This window comes from Chinchilla lanigera, unplaced genomic scaffold, assembly GCF_000276665.1.
Source record: "Chinchilla lanigera isolate Chin_1 unplaced genomic scaffold, ChiLan1.0 scaffold00015, whole genome shotgun sequence".
Lineage (NCBI taxonomy): Eukaryota > Metazoa > Chordata > Mammalia > Rodentia > Chinchillidae > Chinchilla > Chinchilla lanigera.
In genome coordinates, this window is record NW_004955416.1 from 27,567,002 (window position 1) to 27,581,142 (window position 14,141).

At 43.5% G+C, this 14,141-nt stretch overlaps 1 protein-coding gene and 1 long non-coding RNA gene across 5 annotated transcripts in view; one reads left to right on the plus strand and one right to left on the minus strand.

Moving 5' to 3' along the window:
• Cers3 (ceramide synthase 3) overlaps positions 1-10,144 on the minus strand; it is a 115,196-nt gene extending 105,052 nt beyond the window's left edge. Inside the window, exon 1 of one of the 3 annotated variants that reach the window (XM_013512587.1) lies at positions 10,067-10,144. The gene's annotated coding sequence lies outside the window, so the exon portion shown is untranslated. The remainder of the gene's footprint in view (positions 1-10,066) is intronic. The other 2 variants (XM_013512586.1, XM_005381640.2) reach the window with 2 other exon arrangements.
• Positions 1-14,141, plus strand: part of LOC106148155 — a 19,714-nt gene continuing 5,573 nt past the window's right edge. Inside the window, exons 1-2 of one of the 2 annotated variants that reach the window (XR_001233336.1) lie at positions 1-320; positions 11,477-13,259. This is a non-coding gene — a long non-coding RNA (uncharacterized LOC106148155). The remainder of the gene's footprint in view (positions 321-11,476; positions 13,260-14,141) is intronic. The other variant, XR_001233335.1, reaches the window with a different exon arrangement.

The following is a 14,141-nucleotide window of genomic DNA, read 5'->3' on the forward strand; positions in this document are numbered from 1 at the left end:
CTGTTTCACCACTTGAGGAGAAAACTGGAGTTCAGGCAGACACTGAATCATGATGCATCTACTGGCTGCCTCATGGCTGCTGCCTTCTGGTGCACACTCATTAGTCAACTGCTGGACAGGATGATCTTGCTGTTGAAAGGAAGAGGCTTACCCACCGGCCAGAAAGCTGAGACACCGCCGAAAAGCTTGCACTCTTCGAGGAGCTGGTCTGACAACTCCAAGTACTCCCCGGAAGTGAAGACTACTTGGGGGACTTTTTGCTAACTAAATCACCACCACTACCACCACCACCACACCATAAAACTCACCCACCAAGAGACGTAAGTCCACAACGTGATTTCTATGTTTCTCAGTAAATGAAACAAAAATTTACTTTTTAAACTACGTAACAAACAAAAAAATAGCCTGGCAAATTTTTCTCTTGTAAAACAGTTAGATGTAACTTGCTTTTATTTTTGTTTCGGTCTCAAAGATCATCACTAAGAAAGACAAGTACATTATTATCAGGAAATAAGCATAGTCTGCTTCAAGCGCTTCAATCTCAAACTCAAGTGTATACGCATCTTAGAGTGTTTATGTGAGGTATTAGACCTCTTGGGGCCATTTTCACTTTCTCTGGCTGAAGATGAAACAGCTGTGGCTTGGATTATTTAAAGGCGCTTTGACAAGTAAGAAAGCTTCAACAAGTTGATTCATGAATCACTCGCAGACCAAGGTGTGGGCGGGGCAGGCAACGCCACCTACTCCGAAAGCCTGATTCAGAGGTCTCATTAGCTTTTCTCAACTGAGAGGCGGTTTTTCTGTCAGTTCACAGACAACAGCAAACTGGAAATGCACTGGAGGCAGACAGACCAAAACACCAGTTTCAAATCCACTTAAACTCTAAGTTTCTCCAATTTCACTAATGAATTTACTTCAAAGGAGGACTTTGATAAAAGCCGTTTCACTCAACATCTGCTCATTGAATTTTTCCTGTTTGCCTTTCTCTCCTCTGGTTCTTCTTTCTATTAAGGAGCTTATGGATTTAAAAACCTTTGAGCAGAAGGGCTGAATTTCCAGCAGACTGCTCACCAGGTGGGGTGGGTCAGCAGTCCAGTCTTTGTCTTCCTGGCCAGGAGACGGCTACACAATCCCTTGGCCTCCTCCCAGTAGGTCCTGTCCATTTTCTTGCAACTGCCCCCAGCTTATTTTCTTAGTGAAAACATTATTTTCTTTTCATTCCTCTCTCCCTTGCTGATAAGCCTGTACCAGCCACCTTCCTCTTACGGTATCAACACCAAACTCCAGAGCATAACACACAGCTTGGTTGGAACCTACTGCTCCAGGACTGTATCACCTCTTCCCCATCTGCTGCATTCTAAGCAAAAGGAGTAGGACGCCTTCAAGCCTTTGGTATGGGATGTTCTTTAAAAAAAAAAAGTACTGGGGATTGAACTCAAGGCCTTTGCCCTGGGCTACATCCCCAGTCCTTCGTATTTTGAGACAGGATCTCGCTAAGTCACTAAATTGCCCAGTTTGAGCTTGAACTTGCAATTCTCCTGCCTTAGCCTCTCTGAGTGCTGAAATGAGCTGTTCTTTCTACTTTCTCTGCTCTAAGAAAATCAGACTCCTCTCTCAACCTCCAACCTTCAGCTCTCCTGTTTCATGTTATGCCTATGTTTCAACACTTACTGTCCTGTTACTTACTGTATTATTTTTGTATTGGCTTCCCTGCTCGGGTAGAAATCCTCCAGGAACAAATGCTTTGCATGGGTCTTCCACAGTTCCTAGCTATTCAGTGCTTGTCAAATAACTCAAATGGTGAGCATCCCATCCTCATTTTCATTCCTGAACTCTATACTGGATTCCCTTCCAAAAAATTAAACCAGTTAAATCACCCTGTATCCACATCTTTTGTTTAGGTCATTTGTAAATGAAGTATGTCATCTATTGATGAAATACAATTTTCAAATCAAATACAATTTATACATAGCTAAAAACCTCCCATATAATCAAAAGGATCTGCCACCAGTTTTTTGAGGGGAGTTCTGGCAGCTGGACCCAAGGCCTTGCACATGCTAAGCATGTGCTCCACCACGGAGCTACCCCTTACCCGCCTCTGCTATATTCCTTGAGTCACTGGGGAGAGGTAATTCCTCCTCTCCTTCAGGGAAAATTGTGAAAATGAGCTGTTGTACAATCTATGCTGGATAAAGCAAGGTGAGGATGCTGGAGTTTGCTGGTGGGGCCTCTGTGGGAACGAGGATCTATGTGATCCGTGCACAGAGAGAGCTCCAGGGCAAGGAGGTGAGAACACGTTCCAACTGTGTCCTTCCAAAAACTCATAGACTAATTCTTTTCTGCTCTTTCTCTCCTGTGCCCTGCAATACACTGATCACTGCAGAGCTAAGCAAAAGGAGAGAACTCCCAGAATGGTTAATGAAAGAGCAAGAGCCATGCGGAGGTGTCATTCTGTTTAAGAAAACACTTAACTGTCTCGTTTTATGAGGACACCATCAGGGTTATACTTTGAATCCTCGCTAATAGGTATTAAATCATTAAATCAATTCAAGAGTGTTAACAATTCATTGCACTACAGAAAGTAAAGGTTACAGCTCTGACAAATGAAATGCGGACAATTAAGCATGATATTAAGTGCAGGAGGGGGACGTATTACAAGACTGACAAGTTTCTGTACACAGAGCAACCTTGTCACTAAAGGTTAATAAAGTGCGTTTATGTGTACAGTGCCCGCCTACCCAGTACATTTTACACAGGAAAGTAAGGGAACAGGGTAAGAGAGAAGTAGGGGACGTGGGTGAGGACCAGAAGCAGTCCCAGTCAAGATTTTAGTGGGCCACTTAGGAACTCAGACGAGAAAAACAGAACAAATAAGATGCAGGAACACGGACCTTAGGCACCAGCAGGAAGAAGACAACTAGATGTTATGCCAAAAGCTTCATTACACAAGAGCAAGGGAGCACAGCTGCATGGAGCCTGGCATGGAAGAATGAAAAACAGCGCAACTTCTGATAGACTAAACTGCATGCAATGCCTTGAACCAATCCTTAATCAAGTTTTATTCTGTAGTACTGGGGATTGGATGCAGGGAGTGCGGAGCTATATCACCAGCCTTTTTCCTGTGGACAGGGTCTCACTAGGTGACCTAGGCTGGCCTCAAACTAGTGACGCCCTGCCCCAGCTTTCCAAGTAGCTGGAATTATCAAGGGCCGAGTGCCACCACACTCGGCTCTTAATTGAACTTTCTAGAGAGGAAAAATTCTAGTTAGAATTGACCAGTGCTTTCTTGACAGAAGACAATCCCGTTCACAGAATGTAATGAATACAGTCTTCCTCATATTGTTCTTAACCTAGCCAGGCAAATTTTCTTTGCTTTTACTGTCAACAAACTCTGTTTTCTTCTAATGTTTAATCTTATTTTTGTAGACTTCTCAAATGCTAACGTTTGTTCATAAACAGGAATTTTAAATTGAAATGCTACCAAACCACGTATTCTTCAACAAGTATGTGGGGAAAATTCCTATGAGAGAGAATGAAATGGGTGAAAGTCTTCACAGATGCTTTCCCGCTACATTCAAAGCTTCTGACAACTTTAAATCCCCAGATCAAGCCAGATGAGGTGGTGCACACCTGTAATCCCAGCTCCTGGGGATCCAGGAAAATACGCCTACACCAGAATACACAGTAAGACCCCACCTCAAAACAAACACACACATCTGTTTTAAAATGCCTAGATCAATTCCTAATCTAACTGAATGTGAAGACTACATCTCACTGACATAAATAGCGCCCTTTCTCATAAGGATTCACCCAATCCCCAAGTGGCTTATAGGAGCTGAATTTCATCTCTCCTCCTCCCACTCCATCGGGCCACCATGCTTACCGTGGCCTAGTTTTGGAAGGCTGCCTGGTGGGTAATTTGCAAGGCCACTTTGTGAAAAAGTAACCTAAAGAGAAGATCATCCATACCGAAATAAGAAACAGTTCTCACACACTGAGATCCCTTTGGTATCCTCCCTCCCCGCCCTCTTGCTTTATTTTTCCCCACATTATCTATCTCCTTCTAACTTAGTCTTCTCTGTTCACTGTCTGTCCCCCTGTAAGCTACACAAAGGCCAGAATTTCTCTTCCCTACTCACCACAGAACCATTCCTGCCACTGAGTCACCCCTCAAGGCCAACAGAGTACATTTATGTATCTCTGTGTATATAATCGTATCTCTTTCTCTCTACCACAATACATAGTTATTTTTTCAAGTGCCTGTTGGGATGTTTCAAAACCTGAAGAGAGGACTGTGTGTCATGACACTGGCCAGTTTGTTTTGTTTTCTTTGAGACAAAGTCTCATGCTATGTAGCCCAAGCTGGCTTCAAACTCACAATCCTCCTGCCTCAGCCTCCTGAGGGCTCTCCTTACAGGCTTGCGCCACCATGCCCGGCAAAGATGGCCAGGTCTACTTTGAGTTCACTGGGAGGCAGGGAGATTATTCCCCTGGAAGACTGAAGTCTGTCATATATTGAGAAATGGACACAAAGCACTCTTAGAGTCAATCTGGCACATACTCTGGGAGAGCACAATGCTCCATGCAAGGCAGACCACACTGCCATGTGGGTAGGATTTCAACACAGCTCTCTCTTGATGGCCAGTCAGTTTCCCACCTGCACTGAGAGCTACCAGATGTGTGCATACAGCCCTCACCACGGGTGTGGCTTTCAGTGATAGGGAAGCACACAGATCAACTTGCTTCCAACCAAACTTGAAAGTTTGGTTGCTAAGCCCTGTCCCACTTGGTGCTCACAGTGCTGATGTGGGGGAGGTTTGAGACAAGAGTCTCAATATGTAGTCCAGACTGGCCTTGAACTCACTATGTAGCACAGGCTGGCCTCGAACTCATAGAGATCCTCCTACCCCAGCCTCCCACGTGCTGGGATTACAAGTGTGAGCTACCACACCCTACTAGTTTCTCCAATTTATTCCTGAGTAAAGTCTCCAAGTTACAGTCATGACTATTCTCTGAACAAAGTACTCACTCAATAAACCATTCTGTAAATATTTATTGGATACATACTATGTCTCAGGCACATCATATTTTTTGAAGGAGCAAAGATCCTAAGAGTAAAAACACAGCATAACCAGCAAGGCAGGCATAAATACACCCTTACAGGGATGAGGAAAGCATTCAGAGATCTACTACACAGAAGTAAACATTGGTATGTATGCATATTGTGGTTATATTTTATGCTCAAACCCCACTGAAGAGATGGACCGAGGCATTTATCATTTCATGTTCCTCATAAATGAAAATATAAGCCCTAGGTTTATATATAACCCCAAACGAGAAGTTAAAACTACACAATCTGGAACCAGGTAATAAAAACAGGCAGATAAAGTTTTCATCATCCCAAATGATGAACCCTGCGATTGTCTCAGTCTGTAAACAGAACTTGGTAAGGCCAGCATCTGTAACCTCTTTACCTGACATCATGCCAGGCATCTTAGTCAATGCTCCATGTGCTTTGAATGGACTTATGCGGGTTGCACTAGCTTTAGACAGGTAAGAAGAAACATAAAGGGAATAATTAGTGTTTGAGTAAATATTTGGGATGTCGGGAATATGTCATGTGTGAACAGGCCAATGAGGAAACAAGATACACATTATTCAGCTGTCCATCACTCATCTGACATATATATTGTGCAAGAAGCTTGAAATACAAAGATAAAGACAATGTCCCTGATCTCAAGAAGATTATGATCTACTTTCATCCTCTCCCACCTAGTTCCATGCCCTACTATGCCACCTACCAATGAAGACCTGAGACGAGAACTGCTTGGCAAGCCTGAGGCAGCCAACAATGGTTATCTCCCTTCAGCCTATGGATTCTTTGATGAGATTTTTTTAAAAGCAGGATGGAAAGCCCTGTGAAGAACAAAAGCTAGACTGCGTATCAAGCTGTTAGCCAGCTAAGGCTCACTTCCAAGAACGAGACACCTAGCTAGATCTTCTGCCTTTTTATTAAGGATAGAATTGGTTTCTGCACAGAACACGAGATATGCAGACCAAGCCTGAGGGTAGAGTGTGCTTGGGTGGGTGTTCAACACACTCGGACTCTCTTGATCACTTCCAGACTCTCTCAAGGTCTAAATCAAATGCATTTCCCGTCTTCCATTGCTTTATGCTGTTAAACCTTCAGCAGTGACCTGAACATCACAGGATAACTAAAAGTGATGTTGAGATAGACTCCAACCCTAAGAAGCTGTTTTCTTTATCTTCCTGGTCCCAGAGGGAGAACTGCCCTCCTGCTTGCTGCTACCGAGTAATCTCAAAGCACAGCCCCATCAAGTTGCTTCCCTCTGCATACGTTACAGCTTTTTAAAAGTGTCATGTTTTTGTGATACTGGGGATCAAACCCACTGCCCCGAGCATGCTAATCAAGGAAAGTGCTCCACTGAGCTTTGCCTCCAGTCCAGAAGGTATGGCTTTTTGATACTAGTTACATTAGGTTTAAACTTCTATGACTGTTTATTTCTTAACACCACCCAAAATGTGGTCCCCACCTTAGTTTCCACCATATCCCAATATTAATCCTCCCTTCAGTTAAGCCAAGGGCCATCCTCACTCTGATCTTGGTCACAGAGCCTCTGCGATTCCTCCTCACCCAAGCCCCTCCCACTTCCTCTAGGAAGTGTTGCCTCTCAAATCTCCCTTTCCCATTCTGCAGTCTGTACTTTTTACCCAAATCACACCATTAGACGCCTTTCATATGCAGCCCATTCTTTATTAGTACAGCACAAACTACTTGTGCACACAACTTAATCAGAGATGTGTGGGTCTGTGTGTGTACTTGTGTCCAGGTGCATACTTGTGTCTGTGTGTTTGGGCATGCACCATGCCTCCGCTAGACTATAAAGCACATGAGCCCAGATCTCCCCTCAGAGATATTACAGAGTTTATAGGAGACTCTCAGTATGTAGTAGAATATATTAGCTTACTCTTATCTGAGGATAGTGTCGTACTTTTATCTAATGGCAACCCACTCCCCGCCTCCATTTTAAACTTTTACACCTTCTTCTGCTGCTCTCCCTTCTTCCAGGGTGTTTTCAGTAACTCAAGAACTATATACTCAACACCTATTTACTCAACACCTCCTATATGTCTAAAAATAGGGAAATCATAATAAACAAGACCGATATGGTCCCTGTTTTCTACTGACTTAGAGTGTGAAACTTTGGCTATGGTTTGACAGAGCAAACATTCCCTGAAGGAGGACAGTCAACCATCCCTCAGTGGGAGGCCACCCACAGATCAACGGGGCGACACGCCAAGTGGTAGGGTCTACTTCTTTGGGAGGGGCTAAAGGATCTGAACAAAAAGCCACACACCAAGTTAATTATAAAGTTTTTCCTACTAGTTTCTACTGAGACCTTTCAAAAGGAGAAGGAATCCTTTTTAAAACTTTGGTTGCTCCTGGCCTGTTTTACTATTGAGTGCTGCTATAAAGTATTCTTTAGGACAGGATGATTTCTACTCACTACTTGTTTTCAGACCAATGTCTCGCCACTTCCCTAAAATGCACTTGTCAAAATTTAGTTTTTCATCAAATAAATCAGATATACAAATTAAGTATATTAAAAACTACTGTGTCACCACATGATTAGATCAATAATGTATAGGTGGGTGTAATGGCACACCTCTCATTCCATTGCAGTAAAAGGCTGGGCCTGGTAGCATACCTCTGTAATCACAGCTACTTCAGAGGCTGAAGCAGGAGGATCAGAGGTTGAGGTTAGCCTGGTAAGTAGTGAGACCCTATATCAAAACAGAATTTTAAAAGGGGACAGGGATATGATAGCTCAATGACAGAGTGCCTACCAGAACCAATAGTAACAATTTATAGTTATAATGCTCATTGATTTACACATTTATTGAGCTCCTCAAAATACCTATGTCATCAGTAGGTCTGACTAAAATAAAAATGGTTCACTTGATCACATTAGACCATCTGCAAAGCCCATGTTCAAAATGGGATACTAACAATTTACAATTAAACATCTGGATTAAACAGAAGATAAATAGTACACTGGGAAATTATCTCCTAGAAATATAGTCCAAAGCTTTAGCTATTTAAATACTCAAAAAAATTAACCAGTCAATTGATCAATAGATAAAAATACAAAACAAATATAATCCTTACATAAACATAAAGTACTTCAATTAAAATTTTTAAAATCTTCTATCAAAGCCGAAATAAAACTTATACGACTGTCAATAAAGAAACTCCTTCAGCCTTAAGAATATACTGTTACCAAGCTCCTAAACTTTCTAAAAAGTCATATAATAACTGGAACAGACCAGAAACTTCTCGGACTCCTAACTTCCTTACTGGGTTTTATCAGGAACAATGTGAAGCAAAATCTTTGTATGGCCACACAGCTCAATAGTGGAGGTAATCTATAAGTTATGCATATTCTCATAATAACGATGATGACTATGACCCATGGCTTCTATAATCAGCAATCAGAAGAGTGGCTTATCTCAGATATTGGAGCAGTTCTGCCATTCCATTCCGTACATGTCAGGAATGATTTACAATACATGAAATGTGATGGGTCAGATACCCAAACACATACCATCCTAATACCACCTAAAGTCAGTGTAAAATATGGATCTAATTAGGGCAAAAGTAACATATGACTCTTCTATAGTTCCAATCATGTAAATAATTAGTGTTTGAGATGGAATATTACTGCTGCGAAGGCACCTTCTGCATATGTAACATATTTATCCTGGTAGAAATAAGTAATTTATATTTGATGCAATTCATAATAAATACATTTTACATTATGTATATTATATACAGTATACAGTATGTGTATACATACTTTGAACTATATATCTTAAACCAAAGTTTCACAAAACAATATTTATGTATGCTACTTTTGTGTGTGTGTGTGTGAGACAGAGTCTTACTATGCAGCTCAGGCTGGTCTTAAACTCACTTTGTAGCCCAGGCTGGTCTGGAACTCGCAACGATCCTCCTACCTCAGTCTCAGAGTACCGGGATTACAGGCGTGCGCCACCACGCCCAACTCTATGCTACTTGTGATGTGTTCTGTCGCCTATTCTACTCCAATCTAGATTCAATTTTACAAATGTTTGGACTTACTAAATTAATCTTTTGATCCATTAATAGATGACACTGCATAATTTACAGTGATGTGCTTTTTACCCTTTCTACTACTTAAATGTTTTTCCTTTATTTCAGCTGATTTAAAGACTTTCTTTTCTTTCTTGGAGGTGGGATTGACTAGGGCCTACCACTTAAACGCAGGGCCTATCACTTCTAGTCCCAAGACATTTTCTGAGGGGATGAAAGAAAACTTTGGGTAGGCAGCAAGTATCAGAGATTGACTCAGAAAGTCTGAGAGCGGCCTACAAGCAAGAAAGCAGTCCCAGCACCCAGAAATCTAGTGGATCCTAAGTACACACTGGGCCCTTGACAAATTTTCTTGAGTTTTACAGTAAATAAAAGACGGTGTTTTATTGTTGGTTTAGAGTCACACCATAGGGCAGTAATTTTCACTGGAGAAAACCAAGGCCTAATGGCAGATTCGTGGAGATCTGGGCCACAGAGCTCAAGCCCGGGTCACAGCCCACTTCCGGGTCTCTGCAGGGTTCCCTCCTCAGCGCCCCACATCGGAAACCGGCACACTGCTGCTTCCCCGGATGGAGCGGAGAGGGGCTAAGGTCCGGAAGGCCAGCCCTGCAACCTTCCTTTCAGTTCGCATCACAAAAGCCCAGGGAAGGCAGAGAGGGGAGCCCGTGGGCGCCGCAGCCCCCAGGCGCAGCTGACCGCAGGGCTGAGCAGGAGCGTGCGGCCCAGGGCCAGGTCGGGGATCCTCGGCCTGCGGGGATGGGGACGTCGGCTGCCCTGCTCTGCCCTACCCTGCCCTGCGCGGGGCAGCCGCAGACTCAGCCTGGCCGGGGTGGTGCCAGCTGCCGTGAGGGGTCCGACCCATGCACACCCGAGCACGCAGAGCCTGGGGTGGGCCTGCGCCGATGGCCTCACCTTCGCCCTCACCTTCGTCCTGCTGCGTCCAGACCGAGGCCTTGAAGCCACGAGGGACCCGACCGCTGTGCATGCTGGGAAGGGTGTGGGGTGGGGGTGGGGAAGCAATCGAGGGACCAACACCTTCTGGGGTCAACGTGATAACCGCTTCCTTTATAGTGATTTTTCCCATGGGTTGCTTTACCTAGACCACACTCCAAATGGGCACACTGACCTGGTGACATTGGTGTCACTAACGGTTCAGAGGGCCTAGGTCACTTGTCCAAGCCAACCAGTTTGTGGCTCCACCAAGTTTGAACCTAGGTCTTTTATACTTTGGAGCCAGCTGCCCCTCCGCAAGCTCTCCGGAGGGCCGGTGACACTGTAACAGTGAGGAAGGGGAATAATCCCTGGAATAATTCAGAAAGCTGGCAACCCCAGGCCTGTGTGATCTCTCTTTACAAGGTTGAATAAACAGAGACAGATTGATAAATACGAGGTAGACCAAAGACAGCCACCACACCTATCTCCAGCGAAAGAAAAGAGGGAATTTTAATTCTCTGAATACTTGATTAAAATAAAAGTAATGAAAACCACCTATAGAGCAAATAGTATAAAGGAATAGTTAAAAAGAAAAGTCTTTGGAGCCAGAGAGCCCTGGGTTTACACTCTCACTCTCAGTGCACTAACTTTGGGATGTGTGAGCACCAGCTTTTTATTAGCCTTTTAAAATGCCAGTTTCCTCATCAGTAAAATGAGAACAACCATTCCCCTAGATGTCCTGATGGTTGAATAACAGTTCTAAAGTATTAAGCATAATATCTGGAGAGATTATGCCTTGAGAAAATACTAGCTCCTTTTATTATTAGGATAAACAAAAAATTAGAAAGTATCTGCCATGTGTCATTATTCAAAAACAATTTAATTATTATGTCTTATTAAATCTTAAGTCTTAGGCCGGGGATATGGGTAAGTGGCATAAGTGCCTGCCTGGCAAGCTCAAGGTCCTAAGTTCGATTCCTGGTACCAACAACAACAAAAAAAAGAAACGAAAAAAAAAAAATCTTAAGGCTTAAAATGTTTGAGAGGAAAAGTCAAGGAGGTGGGGTACAGGTTAACATATGAACAGATCTGGCTGAAAGGAGATTGTAAAGAAATAGAAAAATCATAGATTTGAAACACGCTCAGGAGAGGATGGTGAGTTGATACTGGAGAAGATCAAATCAAGAATGAAGCAGTGGAATTCAGATACCTTCCCAAAGCACACAGCAGCAAGAACAAGGGAGGAGGGCTCAGACCAAGAATATTAAATCAAAGCATGCATACATCAACTGTGATGAGCTAGTTGTGCAACACGAAAGCCCAGCCTTAGATTATCCCAGTGCCCTTTGCTCTATTTAGATACTGCCTAGTTTTTTTCTGTTCCACCAGCAGGTCCCTATGACTCAAGCCGCACAGCCAGAGGGACAGTACTAACTGCAGGAGCGTTCCAGTATCAGCTGCTCTACATATCACTCCTCCAGATGGCATGCCGCTGGGTCTGTGAGTCCAGCCTTCCACGGTGGAGATGTCACCACTGACCTATAATACTCAGAATGACACACTGTCTCTGCAGGTGGCCCCTTGACGTGCTTCACAGCAGAGTGTTAAAAACAAGATAAACAGTACTGTTTATTTACTTTTTACAATGCTGTTAAAACAAATGCCTTGAATGGAACCCTGGCGGCTGCAGTCTGCTTGCCAGTCCTGGGAAGTACAAAGTGCCTATGTGAAATCTGTTTCCAAATTCCCAATTGTAGGTGTGCTGATAGCTCTTTTGCTCACACACACACACACCCATCTCAGAGACTCCGGCTGTGTGTGGTTGATCCCAAATAGTCCTCTGATTCCGTTCTTAATTTGTGATAAAATGTGTGATATAGGAAAGAAGCTGTTGGCAATTGATTTTAGAAATTTCTAGTTCATCACTCATCTTCCCAGCTGTGTTATCATCAGATTACTCATCTTCCCGCCCACGCAATCATCAGATCACTCACTGTACACATTAAGATGGATATACTTTTTTTTTTTTTTCCGGCACTGGGAATCGAACTCACGACCTCGTGCTTGCCAGGCAGGCACTGTGCAACTGAGCTAAATCCTCAGCCCTAAGATGAAGCACAGTAAGGAGGACATATGCCACGGACCAGAGGTGTAGCTCAGGACTTGTCTACGCACGCAGGAGGCCTTGCGCTCCATCCCTAGAGCGACCCCACACACATACTCAAGAAGCTATAGCCACAGTCCAAAAGGAACACGACATGACAACAAAAAATCATCTTGGCAATCCACTGAACAAGGGAAAACTTTTCTCAGCACTGTAAAGAAAAATAGTAAAATCAAGAAAGAAGTTTAAAAGACAATTTACAGGACAATGAAAATTCAAACATTGAATTCTGTTTTATACAAGTAGGCTTTACTACTCATGTCCCTTTTACAGAAAAACAAACAAAAATATCCAGTGATTTTGAGATGTTTTGGGGGAACAGTCCCTATACTTAACTTGAAAAGCAAAGTTACTAGCAATCACAAAAGTATTGCTAGTGTGTTCACTTCCTAGGCCTCCAGCGAGAACTGTGTCTAGCAGGAAGTTTGAAGCACTTAAAAACCACAGACATACACATGATCGCTCTTAGAAAGTACTTTTCTTATAAACCCTAGGTTTTTTTGTTTTGTTTTGTTTTGTTTTTGGTACCAGGAATCAAACTCAGCACCTTGCGCTTGCCAGGCAGGTGCTTGTGCCGCTGAGCTATATCCCTGGCTCAACCCTATGTTTTTAGCTGGACCAGCTTAAACAATTAGGCAGGTTCTTATCTTCAACCACTGAACCTTTCTTCTCTACAAAACATTCCTCTTCATGTTAGTGAAAAGCTGTAGTCTCTCATCCATGGGAAGGGCGAAACAGCTCCTTGTTTCAGGTGGACCAACTCTTTCCTTTTTATTATTTTGGTACTTGGAATGAAGCACTGAGCTATATCTCCAGGTTTTTTTAGGTCACTAAATTGTCTAGGGTGGGATTCAACTTGAGATCTTCCTGCCTCAGCCTCCGTCACTTATTTTGAGGCTATTGATATGTGAACAACCTCCTCATTAAATGCCTGGCTGTCCACCCTGTGTAAGTGGGTCACTCAGAAGCTCTATGTATATGGTGACGTTTGCAACTGTGGACTTCATGGTAAGTAGCTGGGCTTGGGTGAGTAACTGGCTGGGTGGAGAGACTGCTAGTGTCAGCATCTTTAGACCTTTTCACTTGGGATTAAGTCCCCAGAAAAGCCTCTTCTAGGCTCCTGCCCAAAGTCAGAAGTGTTCTGGAAGCAGAGGTAGGGGAAGGAAATAGATTTCAACATTTAGGATGTGAATATCCAATTTCCCTTACTTTCAGGGCATTTTCCCTATCCTCAGCCACATGTCTGTAGGGATCTGAAGATCCTGTTTTACTCATGGAAATGATTTTTTTCAGTCTGCCAGGGGTGGGGAAGACAATGGTTTAGCTAAATGGAGTGAGTCATGGGATCTGCGGGGTAACTGTTGCTTGAAAAGGCGGTTCACCGGCTGTCATTGGTAGCGTGGTACTTGATACTCCAGCCTCCCAAGCCTTCAGATGGCTCCGCCTTGTAAATCAGGCCACTTCTCAGCTTTGCTCACGCTAGATTAAGAAATTAGCTTTCTTGGGTCTGCCAAATCAATTTATCACCTACCTATCTTTCCACTTTCAACGCTGCTTCCTCCTTTCCCATGTCCTAGTGTGTTTTATTGCTCTTGAGTTTGGTCGCTTTACTGTGGTGACGATGGTGTCTAGGGGGAAGAAGCCAGACAGGGCATTCAGCGGGATCTCCCCTTTTCCATTCCGGTTGCCCTGGCTTCGGGGAACTTCTGCAACCAACTCTTGCCAGCCTTCCTTCTTGTCAGTCTGGCCCCTATGTTGCTACACAAGTGACTTTATCACCAGTTCGCCACTGCCTGTAGAACAGAATTACTCAGCATGGTATAACTGGACATTAATATGCTTTTCTATTGTGACTTGTTGCATCACTCACCGCCCATTCCCAAAGCTGCA